Consider the following 13901-nt stretch of genomic DNA (forward strand, 5'->3'; position numbering starts at 1 on the left):
CTCCGCCCGAGAGTGCCCACGTTCTGGGGGAACCTGCCCCACTGGCCAAGAGGAGCAGAGGACCCTGAGCCATGGGGACGCCGCCTGGAGCTGGAGCTCCTCACACGGGGTGGTGGAAGTCATGAAGACCTGGTCAAGCGGTGCTCAGTGGTATGGGCAGAGATCGAAGGCCGTGCCGTGCGATGCCTAGTAGATACGGGATCGCAAGTTACGACCATGCCAGAGACTTATTTTCGGCAGCATTTTCCCGAAGCAGTGAGACCTCAGTGGGGGACAGTGATAAAGTTAGTAGCTGCCAACCAGCTACCAGTTCCTGTCATCGGAGTAGCCTGGATGCAGATTTCAATAAGCGGCAAATCACTCGGCCGCCGGGGAGTGGTCCTTACCCAAGGAGACACAAGCAGCAAACATCCGGTTATTCTGGGTATGAACATACTACGAGAGTTCGGCAACCTCCTCCTCAATGAACCCACACAAGAGACTCTGAGCCACTGGGGTTCTCGCACGGCCCAAGGGCAGGTCTTCCAGCGGTTGGTGCGGGAGGCGCGAGTGCTTCAGGAGTGCCAGGAGGGTGAGGCGTTGGGCAAGGTCATCGCACCAGCGGCCCCCTCGCTCGTGCTTCCTCCAGGGCAGACGGTGGTAGCTCTGCCGATCCGCGCCCCGATGCCACTGGAGGGCATGGAGGTGAAGGTGGAACCATGTTACTCGGAGCGCCTGCACCCTGGCATACTGGTAGCCCGCTCCCTGGCCACGGTGCGGGAGGGGACCGTCCAGGTGCATTGTGTCAACCTGGAAGACCAAGATATCGCCCTGAAGCCCTGGGCCGAAATGGCCAATCTAGTGAGGCCTTTGGAGGAGATGCTGCCGGACCCCGCGGTCCAGTTGAAGGTGCAGCCCGAAGATCCTTGGAGACTTCCTCAAGACTCCAGCTCATGAACTCCGCACAAAGGATTACGAGCGGGAACGGAGGAGACTGACATCACTTGATCTACACTCAGTTACACTAGCTGAGTACCATAGGCTAAGCAGGATTCCACATGGCCTGAGGTGCCACTTGAGACCCACGCTTTTTTCCGAGAAACCTGAATACTGCGAAAAGTTCCAAAAAATCTTAAATAAATGTTCCTTGGACATTATTTTGCTCACCGTTGAATTCCTTCAAACAGCTATCGAGGAGTCTGAACAGAAGCTGACAGCCTTTGAGGAACAATTGTCCACTTCTCTTTCCGCAGCAGATTGGAGTGCCCTGAAGGCCAAAACCGACAAGGCAATAGAAGAGCATCGTAAATACCTATAAGACAAGAAACGTTCTAAGTTTCATAGAGACTCCGAGGATTACTCTCTAGGTCGGGTATATCGATGGAACGACTCTGCTACCTCCAGCAACAGACGAACACCTGGATATCGTCGACAGGGATCACTCAGTACCGACAGCGACAGTTCCACCAACAGCTACTCACAAAATCGTTTTTTAGCAAAGCGCCAAAATACGCGAACCAATACCTGACCCGGAGGAGACCGATTCAGAGGGCCGCCCAGAAACAACGCAGACCGCATGACTACGAGGTCCCAGGTAAGGTCCCCAACTCAGTGGTGAACATTTCTTCCTACATGCTCGACCCCACTGAATTGGCTGTCCTCCAGCGGGGCTTGTCCTTCTGTCCAACAATCCCATGGGACAAATTCAGGTTGTCCCAAGACCTACAATTCTTTTACCGCAACCTGCGGCTCAAGACCCACTTTGGATCTCCTCAAGACTCAACCAGGAATAGGGTTCCTGCACCAGTGGAGAACCCCATTCCTGAATTAAGTATCATTAACTTTGGTCTACGGAATAAGAGTAACTTCAACCCCCCTCAAAACTACCATGCCACTGAGGCCTATGTTGATCTTGTTCATAAGGAGATCAACATGCTCCTTGACCATCATCATTCTGGACATTTACCGACCTATAGCAATTTCTCCCCCCTTGAGAAGCAGGCCCTTCAGTCCCTTAAAAATAACAAGAAAATCGTTATAAAACCAGAGGACAAGGGTGGGGCTATTGTTATACAGAACACCACAGATTATATCGCCGAAATTCTCAGGCAACTATCTGATACATCCACCTACAAGAAAATTCCCTCTGACCCTACCATAGGTATTAGGAATAAAATTGACATACTCTTGAGGAAATACTTATTACTTAACACCATTAACTCTAAGGCCTCTTTCACACATCAGGTTTTCGCCGTCAGGCGCGATCCGGCGCTTTTGACAGAAACTGGATCCGGCGAAATGCAATGCCGGATCCGGTTTCCCCCCCATTGACTTGCATTAGAGCCGGATCGAGCCGGATGGCCATGCGTTTCATCCGATTTTCGCCGGATCCGGCAATGTGACGCGATCCGGCGTCTGGAAAAAACGGCTACTGTAACGTTTTTTGTCTCCGGCGAAAAAGCCGGACACGCCGGATCCGGCGTCTCCGGCTTTTTTATACAATGAAAGCCTATGAGCGCCGCAATGCGCCTGATCCGGCGACAGCCGGATCCGGTGGCCGGATCCGTTTTTTTTGGTCTGAGCATGCTCAGTAGCTCTGCCCACAAGACATATATAAAAGCAAGACAGTGGGACCCTCAGCCACACCCAACATGCCACCCAAGCCAAGAACCAGGAGCAGGAGAAGGCAGCAGACATCTGCAGCAGCACCATCAGCACCACCCCAAATGGAGCAGCATGCTGAACAACGGGAGGGGAGTCCAGCAGCAGATGAGAGAAGGTAATTATCAAATCCCCCATTCCTCCAAACTAGGGCTATGGAATATCAAGATATTCATTGGCCCTTTGTTTCTCTTTATTCAACAGCCGCCCAATAGATGCAGCAGCAGCAGCAGCAGCAATGGCAGCAGCAGGAACACCACCCACAGCCATGGAGTGTGGCCACCAGGAAGACAGCACATCTTCTTCTGGGAGCCCTCCCTCGCATCGTCAGCGTTTGACGGTAAGTATTTATTTCCAAAATCCATCATCTCTGGAATATATGTCTATTCATTTCATTGCCTTTTATTTCAAAACAGGAATCACAAGATGAAGAGGAGCTCCCAGAAGAAGAAGGAAGGGGTGGACAGACACTTGGAGTGGGCTCACAATTGGTAAGTTTTTTGCATCAAACGCAGAAACACAACATCACACTACACACAACACATAGAAAACAATGTTCTGCAGACCACACACAGCAAACAAATGCCAACATCCAAAGACATAACATTTTTTGTTTTCTTCTCTAGTCTTCCCAATCTGGTGCTCGGCCAAGAGGTTCTCGCAGTGCCTCCCAGGGTCGTCGGCGACTGCAACGCGGCGGTCACCAGCGTTGCTTTATTTTTTTGCACTTTTTATTTCATTTCTTTTGTGGAGGCTAATTATGTTATTTTTGTCTTTTTCTTTAACAGCCTTCACAGCGTGCTCCCGACTCTGACGGTGAGGATGGAGGAATCGATGTGGACCACCTCATCGATCTCGTCAGAGAAAGGGAGCCGCTCTGGAATATGGCTGACCGCCGCCACGCTGACCTTATCGTTACCCGACGACTCTGGGAGGAAATCTGTTCGCTCCTTGTGGACCGCTGGGAGGACCTCGAAGCTCGGGCCCAGATTAAAGAGCGTAAGTATATACAGTACCGGTTGCTTGATTTAAACCAGTGTTTCCCGAACTCCAGTCCTCGTGGTCCCCACGGATCATGTGTTCAGGATTTCTATTTACTTTGGAAATCCTGAAAACATGACCCCTGGGGACCATGAGGACTGGAGTTTGGGAAACACTGATGTTGTATACTAACCACTTTGTCCTTTCTCGTTTCAGGGGAGAGAATTGTGAAGCGGTGGTGGTCTGTGAGGGATCGTTTCAAGAAGGAGTTCAATAAAGAGATGCGGGCCCCGAGTGGATCTGGAGGACGCAGGAGCAAGTACAAGTACGCACGAGCCCTGTCGTTCCTCCGGGATACAATGCTCACCAGAAGGTAAATATTACACACCACATGTGACAAAAAAATGTTTAGATGTAACTTTTTTTTTTCAGCCAGGGCCCTACCATGTCACTATTTTAATTGTTTTTTTTTCTCTTTATTCCACAGCACGGTGAGCAGCACTCGGGAGCCTGCACGATTGGACCCTTCTGAGGCGATCCCTGAGGAGACCGGCACCGAGGGACACTTCGACCGCCCCGGTACATCTGCACCTTCCCAGCCTTCCCACACATTCGACCCATCTGTCCCATCCACCAGCACAGGAGCATCGTGGCTGCCTACATTACATGAAGCTGCTGGTGAGGAGATCGCTTTCCCTTTACCCCACCCTTCTGCCCCTGCCACCTCTAGTACACCTGCGGGTACTGGGCGGCAGCGGCAGAGGGGTCAGGAAAAGAGTTATGCGCCAGAGTTCTTGCATCTGAATGCATCTTTCCAGAACTGTCTAAAAGTCTTGTCAGAGCAAATCTCCGCAGACTTTCAGCAGATCAACTCCAGCATTCTGGAGGTGAAGACACTTCTGCAAACCATGCATTCAGAAGCAAGATCTTCGCCAAACCACACCTTTTTCAGGTCTGTTGTGGAGCGCATGGCAACACTATCTCCTACCCAGCAGATGCATGTAATGCATTCGTGCCACGGTGCTCTACAGCAGGTTACCTCCCAACCTCCACCTCCCACCACTGTAGTTCCTCCACCTGCACCCCCTCCAGCCACTTTCCATCCTCCCCCTCCTATTACATCTGCACCTCCTCCAGCCACTTTCCATCCTCCCCCTCCTATTACATACCAGCAACCTCCCCAGTACCAGCAACCTCCCCAGTACCAGCAACCTCCCCAGTACCAGACATCTTCCCACTTCCAGCAACCTGCCCCATACCAAACTCCTTCCCCGTACCAAACTCCTTCCCCGTACCAAACTCCTTCCCCGTACCAAACTCCTTCCCCATACAACTTTCCACCAACATCATCTGCTCCTACAGTCCCTGCCCAACCCTCCACTCCACCGCCCACCACCTCTTCTGCCTCACACATGTCCACCCATTCTGTAGCTTTTTCCACACCATCACCTCTAACTGTTCCTTCTCCACCACGATCCCAGTCCTCTCTCCACACTCCCATTGTCGAAGTGTCCCGCAGCCCCTCCAGCAGTATTTCCACCCCACACTACACAGATTGATGATGTGTTTTGTAATAAAAATGCCCAGTTGGTTTCAAACCTTTATTAAAAAAGTTTTTTTAACTTTAAAAACAGTTTACAAAAAAAAAATATTTTAAATAAAAGTTAAATTATTGTTTTACACTGGTTGTCTGTCATTTCTTTCTGCGGCGAAATATGTTTAAAAAAAAGGTTAAATACAGGGTATTTAAAAGGTAAAAAGGTATTCAAAACCAGGTATATAACTGTGGGTAAATTTTAGCTTTTTGCCACAGTTGTGTTCCTGGTTGTGTTTGAAGCAGAGTATTTCACCTAAAAAGTTGTGTTTATTGTTGGTGATTTCCTAACAATGTACACAACTTTTATTAAAAGGTGAAATACTTTGCATAAAACACAACCAGGTACACACCTGTGGCCTAAAGCTAAAAATAGTAAGACCATGACAAGATAGCCAACTTTGGTTGGCAAAGGTATATACTGTTGGTACAGAAGGTACACAAGTTTGGTTAGGGCACAAATCTTTCACACTCTGTCATCCTGCCAGTGTACTCTGCCTTGAGGTGACATAAAGTATAGTGCAAAATTGTCCCTCATTACTGAAACCGTCACAGAACTTCTAGTGGTAATGTCATGGTAATCTTGCAAGGTGGTTTCTTCAGAGGTGTCATCAATGGAAATGGGTTCCTTGCAGATAACAAAATTGTGGAGTACCACGCACGCTTTGATCACCTCGTCCACAGTTTCTGTCTTGAGGTTGATCGCAGTCAATAGGACCCGCCATTTGGCTGTCAGAATACCAAAGGTACATTCAACCATTCTTCTTGCTCTTGTGAGGCGGTAATTAAAAATGCGTTTTGGTTTTGTCAATCCTCTGCTAGAGTACGGTTTCAAAAGGTGTTCTGACAGCTGGAAGGCTTCATCCCCTACACAGACAAATGGCATAGGTGGACCAGATGTTTACGGCAGCGGTCTAGGTTGTGGGAACTGGAAGGTGCTTCCATACAGTTTACGCCCCATGGCAGACAGTTTGAAAACTTGAGAGTTCTTTGGAGCGGCCATAGGCCCCAATATCAACAGCAATAAATTTGTATTCCGCGTCAGCGATGGCCATGAGGACAATTGAAAAATATTTCTTGTAATTGAAATATTCCGATCCCGATCCGGCTGGCTTTACAATGCGGATATGTTTCCCGTCCACAGCGCCCAAGCAGTTGGGAAACTGACATATCTGTTGAAACTTGTCAGCAATTTCAATCCACCTCTCTGTTGTGGGCTCTGGTAAAAACTCTTCAGCTAAGGAGTCCCACAGTGCACGGCATGTGTACTTCACAATTCCAGATATGGTGGAAATCCCGAGTCTGTACTGGAAATGCAGTGACGAAAGGGATTCTCCAGTTGCAAGAAATCTGTGGGGAATTAAAAAACAATAAATTAGTTTTAAATCACAGCATTACATACCAAAACTCAGCTATAACACTTGGAGATACAAACTACCACCAACAAGATTGCAGTGAAAGTGTGCTCTGATGCGATCACATCCAATAAATGTGGCTTACCTTAAAGTCACCATCAGACGCTCTGCGGGTGAAACAGAGAAGCGGCAATAGGTGTCCGCTTTTCTTATGAGGTGTGCAATGCGCTCCACCAAGTAATCAAAATTCTCCATTTTCATCCGAACATATCCAAAAAATGTATCCAGGTTTCGTCGAAGGTCCATGCAGAGTGTAGAATAGACCCCACGCATCATTCTCTTGGCTGTGATGGGGTGGATCCACAAACGTCGTCTACGATGCCTGATGCGCTGCTGTCTCGCTCTCTCCTTCTCCAGAACAATCACCCTCAAACGATTCGCCTCCGCTATAAAATCCGCCAAATTCTTCAAAATATTTCCAATGACAACATCCATCTTCGCCAGTAACTTGCTCTTCTCTCCAACCTGCACTTTCTCCTCTACAACCTGTCAAAGAAGGGCTGTAGGAACACGCTATATATAGTTTTCCAGTAGCCAATCCCGTTCGGAAGGCCACAAGGGTCAATTTTAAAAACCGGATCCGGCGTAATCCGTCGAAAAACGGATAGAAAAACGGATGAACCGGATGAGACGGATCCGGTTTTGTCTGTCAAGAACAAGACGGATCCGGCAGAAAACCGGATCCGGCACATCAGGTTTTACAAAACATTTGCCGGATCCGGCGTTCCGGCACGACCCCGGATCGCGTCTGACGCCAAAAACCTGATGTGTGAAAGTAGCCTAAGACAGTCACATTTTTATCTAATCAGCATCCTGTGACCCCTGTCATCTATACTCTTCCCAAAATACAAAAATCCCTCACCAATCCCCCTGGCAGACCAATTGTCGCTTCCACCGATTCTATCTTTGCCCCATCTCTATTTTTCTTGAAAAAGTACTTACGCCATTCACTAAAACCATGAGGTCATTCGTTCTCGACACGGGTCACTTTCTTCAAACTCTTAAACAGCTACCTCCTATCCCTTCTGAGTGTCTCCTCATCACCTTTGACGTTAAAAGCCTCTATACATCTGTCCGGCATGATCTAGGTATAAAAGCAGTTAGTGACCTCCTTGAGCAGTCTGACCTCACTAGAAATTCTCAACAAATGTGTCTTGATTTTCTATCTCTGATTTTGCACGAGAATTTTTTCCTTTTCGGTGACCAATTCTTCCTACAGATTCAAGGCACCGCAATGGGCACAAATGTAGCGCCTGCGTATGCTAACATATATATGGACGCCTTCGAACGTGCTTTCATCTACGAAGATGCCCTATTTAGATAGCATAACATCTGTTGGCTTCGCTTCATAGACGATATTTTTTGTCTATGGACAGGTCCTCATGACACCCTGGTCGCCTTCACTGAATACCTCAACTCTATTCGCCCTGAACTCCAGTTCACATTGAACTGTAGCTCATCACAAATTTCATTTCTTGACACCTTTGTCATAAGAGAAGCCAGTGGTCACCTCTCCACTGACATCTTTTCAAAGCCCACTGACTCCAACAGTTTACTCCACTATGACAGTTGCCATCCTACTTCCATCAAACATAGCTTGCCCCGCTCACAGTTTAAACGTGTGACACGCATAGTATCAAACCCACAGTTTCTGCTGGAACGTCTCGATGAAATGTCAAAAAAAATTTCGGCTTGCCATTACCCTCAAAATCTCCTCAATAAAGAAAAAACTTTGGCTCTCAACCTGGTACCTGAACAATCTGTACAATCCAAGCCTGAACGTATTCCCTTCGTCCACATCCACCACCCCATCATGCCTAAAGTCTATAACATCATCCAAAAACACTGGCCAATGCTCGCACGGTCATATCCGCAGGTCGAGACATTTAAGACTCCACCATTAATGTGCAAAAGAAGACCTCACAATATTCGAGACAGGATCGTTAAAGCCGACTTGGGCAGTTTTACCCGGGTCCCCAGACAAACTTTCCTCAACACTGAGAGAAATGGCACATTTCCCTGTTTGGGATGTGCATGCTGCTCGAATGTTATTAAATCTAGCACTATCACCCACCCACATTCTGGCAAACAGTATACCATGAAAGGTTTCTTCACCTGTGAGTCCAACAACGTTGTATACGTGGTAAAATGCCCATGTGGTTTACTTTATGTCGGTGAAACGACACAACACATCCGTGACCGTATAGCAAGCCACAAATCGACCATTAGATGCAAAAAGACATGGCTTCCTCTTCCCCATCACTTCATAGCCACTAACCACTCGGTTTCTCAATTACGCTTCCAAATATTGGAACAGGTCGAAAAATCACGACGGGGTGGTGACCACATTAAATGCCTGAGAGAAAGGGAATCCTTTTGGATTTATACCTTACAGACCTTATCTCCCAAGGGCCTTAACAGGGAACTAGATATGGTTCTTAAATAAGTAATAGCACTGGTTTCTTGCTTGCCTGCTTGTTGTCTGATTCTTTTGCATACGTAAAATGTGAACTTTATATACGCAGGTCTGTGTATAGCATGCTGACCTTCGCTTCCTCTGTACACTAACTCTCCCTAATTTTTCAGGCGCCTTGACCCTTACGTTTTACACCCATCAGGGTAAGTACTGATATTTTTCTAATCCAATTTTTTTTTTTTTCCCCATTTGTCCTATTACCATTTCAATTTTTGGTTATTATTTATTTATTTTATAATTTTTTTCTATTTCTTCATTTTTTTCTTTGTTTCTTTTCATTCTTTCAATTTCTTCAGCAATTTTTCATTTTTATTTCCCGTTTTTCATTTATCATTTTTTCAGATTTATTACATTCTATTTTATTTCCTTGTCAATCCCTTTGATCCATTTCATCCATTTTTTTCCTCATTCATTAATTCCTTCTTTTAATGTTCTCCTCCCACTCCTCTATTACTTTTGCTCCATCTCCCTATCTCTTCTCCCTCCTTGTGTTGTGCCCTCCTTCACTCCTCTCTCCTCATCCCTCTTTCTCCATGGCTCAGCCTGACACTCATTGCTCTCCCCCCTCCCTTCCCCCAGCGCTCCTACGCAGGCGCCGGGCACACTTTTGTTTATGTCTTGTCTTCTTGCAGTTTCTACCTTCAGCACACAGCGCAGGCGCCCCCACCAACAGCGCTACAAGCCTGGCTTCAGTACACACCACTGATGTTTCCCACACAGTAGCACTCCTCAGACACTCCCACTGACTTCCGGTCTCCAGGCTACTTTAACTCACTGACCACCAGTGCCTGCACACTACACCACAGACGGTGCTAGCTGCCCCACGCTTCCAGGTATGTCCTGCAGCAGTGCTGCACTGTGAGCTACTTTAGAATGCTTTCATGCTGTTAACTCTTGCATTGCCTGTCCCCTCAGCTCATCTCTGGACCTCTGCCTGGTCCCTGCCAGACCGGACTTCTACATATGGCACTTTAGGTATGCCTCTCCTCTGTCCCTCCTACCCCCTTTCTTTTCCCTACTGCAGTGTCCTATACTGGTCCAAACCTCTTGTTTGTTTCCTCCTTTTTCAGCCCCTCCTGCACATTCATACTGCCGTGATTGCTTCTTTTTCTCTCTTTAAGGTCAGTCTCCATGCTCGCACTGCCTGATTATGTTGCATTTATGTGATTTGCTCCGTTATGCCGGCCTCGCCGTAACCCAGCTCCACAGCTGCTTCAATCAATATTTACTGGATCTAACTCCAACATCCTATGGGCTAACTGATTGATTTGTACAATTTTGTTCTATAATGATTTTGAACACAACGATCCTGTATATGATGATTTTGTATATAGTGTAAATATGTAATTGTGTAAATATGTATATCTGTTTAAACCTCTACAGAGTTTGTACATTTTTGTGATTATCACTGTATATAGCCTAATGTCTATCTTTATGTGTCTCTTCTAGTGAGGTTTGAAAAAGACCCGACATAGGGTCGAAACGTTACCTCAAAGCACTATTCCCCTGTGGTGTCTTCAATAATAAAAAAAAATTTGCATTGAAAATCAAAATTTCCCAGAGTGCAGCTGTTTTCTCTTCACTGGATGACTGTCTGGACTAAGTTCCAGGTTCAGCTTGCACCTACCTCATATCCACAGAGTGCACGCCTTGTCTGTATCACTGCAGCTGTTAGCTGTGCAGTTGGTCTGTGATTAGCCACCCTACATCACTGCCGCTTGCCCCAGTCCGGGGACTGCGGCCCACCCGTCCAAGGACTCTGCCAGGGCCTGTGGGGCTTCAGTGTCATCAGCGCGCCAGAGCACGCGAAGACTTCACCAACGCCTCAGCAACTGGGCCCAGCGATTACTACGCCGAAAGACCACCATCCCGAATGGCGATGGACGTCTGGACGGCTAAGTTGACTATATATTTACGGACCCGTAGTCAGCCATACCGCGGCCCTATAGTGACCGGCTGTTGCCGGGAGTAGTCGTGTTCTACCCGTTTGTGTTTGCTTGTTTTAGAGCCCCTACGAGGGCAACCCGTGTTACCCCTTTTGGTGATCCAGCCGTGACTGAGGAAAGTTCCCTCTAGTCTTATAAACGTTATTATAGAAAGCACCAAATTGTCTCGCGACTCGTCACTGCATCCTGCGTACCTGCAATTACCACATGTGTGTCACTGACATCTGTATATCTATGTATTCTATGTGTATATATCTATCCTATCTATTCTATTCTAACCTGTCACCCTGTGATTTTGTGATTTTACAGTACACGGCAGATGAATTGCCGGCTTTTCTTCTATCTATCTATCCATGTAATATATATATACATATATATATATGTGTGCATCACTGACATCTACTGTATATATCTATGTATTCTATGTGTATATATCTATTCTATCTAGTCTAGACTGTCACACTGTGATTTTACTGTACGCAGATGCTGAATTGATGGCTTTTCAAAGGATCTAGAGGTATGGTTCTACAGGAACTACTTTTTTTTCTCTGGGGGCACTCAACTTTATTAGCATACACAAAGAGTTCACAAGCTAGCCCCAAAAACTCATGAAAAAAATGGACCAAAACTGCAGCAAAAAACGCATCAAAAAGCACCAAAACATGCGTTTTTGCCACAGCTTCTTTCCTGCCAAGAAATCAGGCTTTGCTGCAGAAAAAAATGCAGTAAAAACACCTAGTGTGTGAACATGCCCTTACCGTACTTCTGCATGGAAGTTACCAGTTTGCCTACACATCTCTGCTGTTCCTTTACTATCCTCACATCTGGCTCAGATGCATCTAGTGTTTCCATCTCCACTTACCCATCTGCCAACTTCCATACTGAGATGCACTGGTCCTCACTGAGCTACCTCTTGCCTTTGGGTAAGTCCGACTCCTTCGCATCATTATATTTGGGTCCGTACTGTTCACCGTGATCAATGGCTTAGAGAACTCACCTACCTAACAGGCAAAGATGGTAATTTTTTAATTTGCTCAAGTCAGATTTTATGGAACTTGTAAAGAAAAAAAGTAACAGAAACTAGGACACTAACTAAATGTGTTCCAAACACATATAGAACGTTAACTTAGTACTTCGCATATATACAGTTTATACTCACTTTATATATATGAAGAACTGAGTTGGAGACAATCAGGAGAGGTAGCCATGATAAAGAGTTGAGCTTCCACTGGTGGTCTTCTTGATGTGTCATTCATGAGCTTCTAACGATTATTTCATGAACTCCATTGGTTGGAGTTGGAGACAATCAGGGGAGGTAGCCATGATAAAGAGTTGAGCTTCCACTGGTGGTCTTCTTGATGTGTCATTCATGAGCTTCTAACGATTATTTCATGAACTCCATTGGTTGGAGTTAGAGACAATCAGGGGAGGTAGCCATGATAAAGAGTTGAGCTTCCACTGGTGGTCTTCTTGATGTGTCATTCATGAGCTTCTAACGATTATTTCATGAACTCCATTGGTTGGAGTTGGAGACAATCAGGGAAGGTAGCCATGATAAAGAGTTGAGCTTCCACTGGTGGTCTTCTTGATGTGTCATTCATGAGCTTCTAACGATTATTTCATGAACTCCATTGGTTGGAGTTGGAGACAATCAGGGAAGGTAGCCATGATAAAGAGTTGAGCTTCCACTGATGGTCTTCTTGATGTGTCATTCATGAGCTTCTAACGATTATTTCATGAACTCCATTGGTTGACTCCAGATCCAGAAATTCCTTGAAATCTGATAAAATAGGAAATTCTCAGTGTGAATGAGCAGTCAACAACTAGAAATTTTGTGAGGTCATCACATCAGAATTTCTGAAGAGTATTTACTTGGCCTTCATTAGGCTCATAAATCCATTAGTCACCAGATGATTGTCACTGGCGCTGATCAACCCTTCTTATTATTACTTGCATTTTAGAAGAGTTTCTCCCAATGTTTTCAAAGTCCAATTACTGTAAATGATTGTTCTCCCTGGGTTGCTTTCTTCGTGCATTTTAGGAAACATAGTGAAGGGACCATATCCGTTTTGGGATTGTCTGCTATAAGGTCAATTTCTGATATGTCGGGATTTCATATTACCTATGTTCCAAAACCATGTGTGAACCTTCTGATAGAAGCCTTCAAAGGGAATATCTGAAAATGAAAAGTAAGAAAATGAACACCAGGGCATTTATGGCAAAATACAAATTATACAGGGATTGGACAACCATAATAACCATGGTTCATCTTCGTATATCTTTTATGTAGTGTACTGTACATAGTAATGAAGACATAAACTGGGGTTCTCACTACGACCAAGTGGGGTAATTAACTCCGGAGCCTACTGATGTCAAAGATGCCCCAGAAAACGTCATGGCCTCCAAAACAGGTTCAGAGAGATCGTCTAATGTTGTGACTGTAAATTACTTTTCTCCTCCTCCCTCCTATCGGCCTTTGGAGTCATAAAACATATTATCGTGCTATCGTCCATGTTCAATATCCTATAAAGATAAGACGTCAATGTAAATGTGGCCTGTAAACAATGCGAGTATTTACAGCAAATATTACTAAATCACTGTTACAGGATCACTAATACTCAGAAACTATTACTAGATCACTATGACTAGATCATTATTACTCAGTATTAATAGATCATTATGGCTAGATCACCAAAACTCAGTTTCACTAGATCAGTATTGCTAGATCACCTTTACTGAGCAACTATTACTAGATTACAATGGCTAGATCACATTACTGTGACTTTCAATGGATCACTATTAATCAGTAACTAATATTAGATCGCCAATATTTTGTAACTATTGCTAGA

The 13901-nt window shown here is 45.7% G+C and overlaps 1 long non-coding RNA gene across 2 annotated transcripts; it reads left to right on the forward strand.

Moving 5' to 3' along the window:
• Window positions 1-9619: 9619 nt before the first annotated feature.
• On the forward strand, window positions 9620-11213 carry LOC141074126 (uncharacterized). 2 transcript variants are annotated; one of them, XR_012227134.1, is made up of 4 exons: window positions 9628-9939; window positions 10022-10081; window positions 10177-10227; window positions 10556-11213. It is a non-coding gene; the product is annotated as an uncharacterized lncRNA (long non-coding RNA). The 2 variants fall into 2 exon arrangements; XR_012227133.1 differs by having other exon boundaries at window positions 9620-9939; window positions 10022-11213.
• The last annotated feature ends 2688 nt before the right edge of the window (window positions 11214-13901 follow it).

The sequence above is a fragment of the Dendrobates tinctorius genome, unplaced genomic scaffold, assembly GCF_039654945.1.
Source record: "Dendrobates tinctorius isolate UK_male_01 unplaced genomic scaffold, ASM3965494v1 ptg000324l, whole genome shotgun sequence".
Taxonomy (NCBI): domain Eukaryota; kingdom Metazoa; phylum Chordata; class Amphibia; order Anura; family Dendrobatidae; genus Dendrobates; species Dendrobates tinctorius.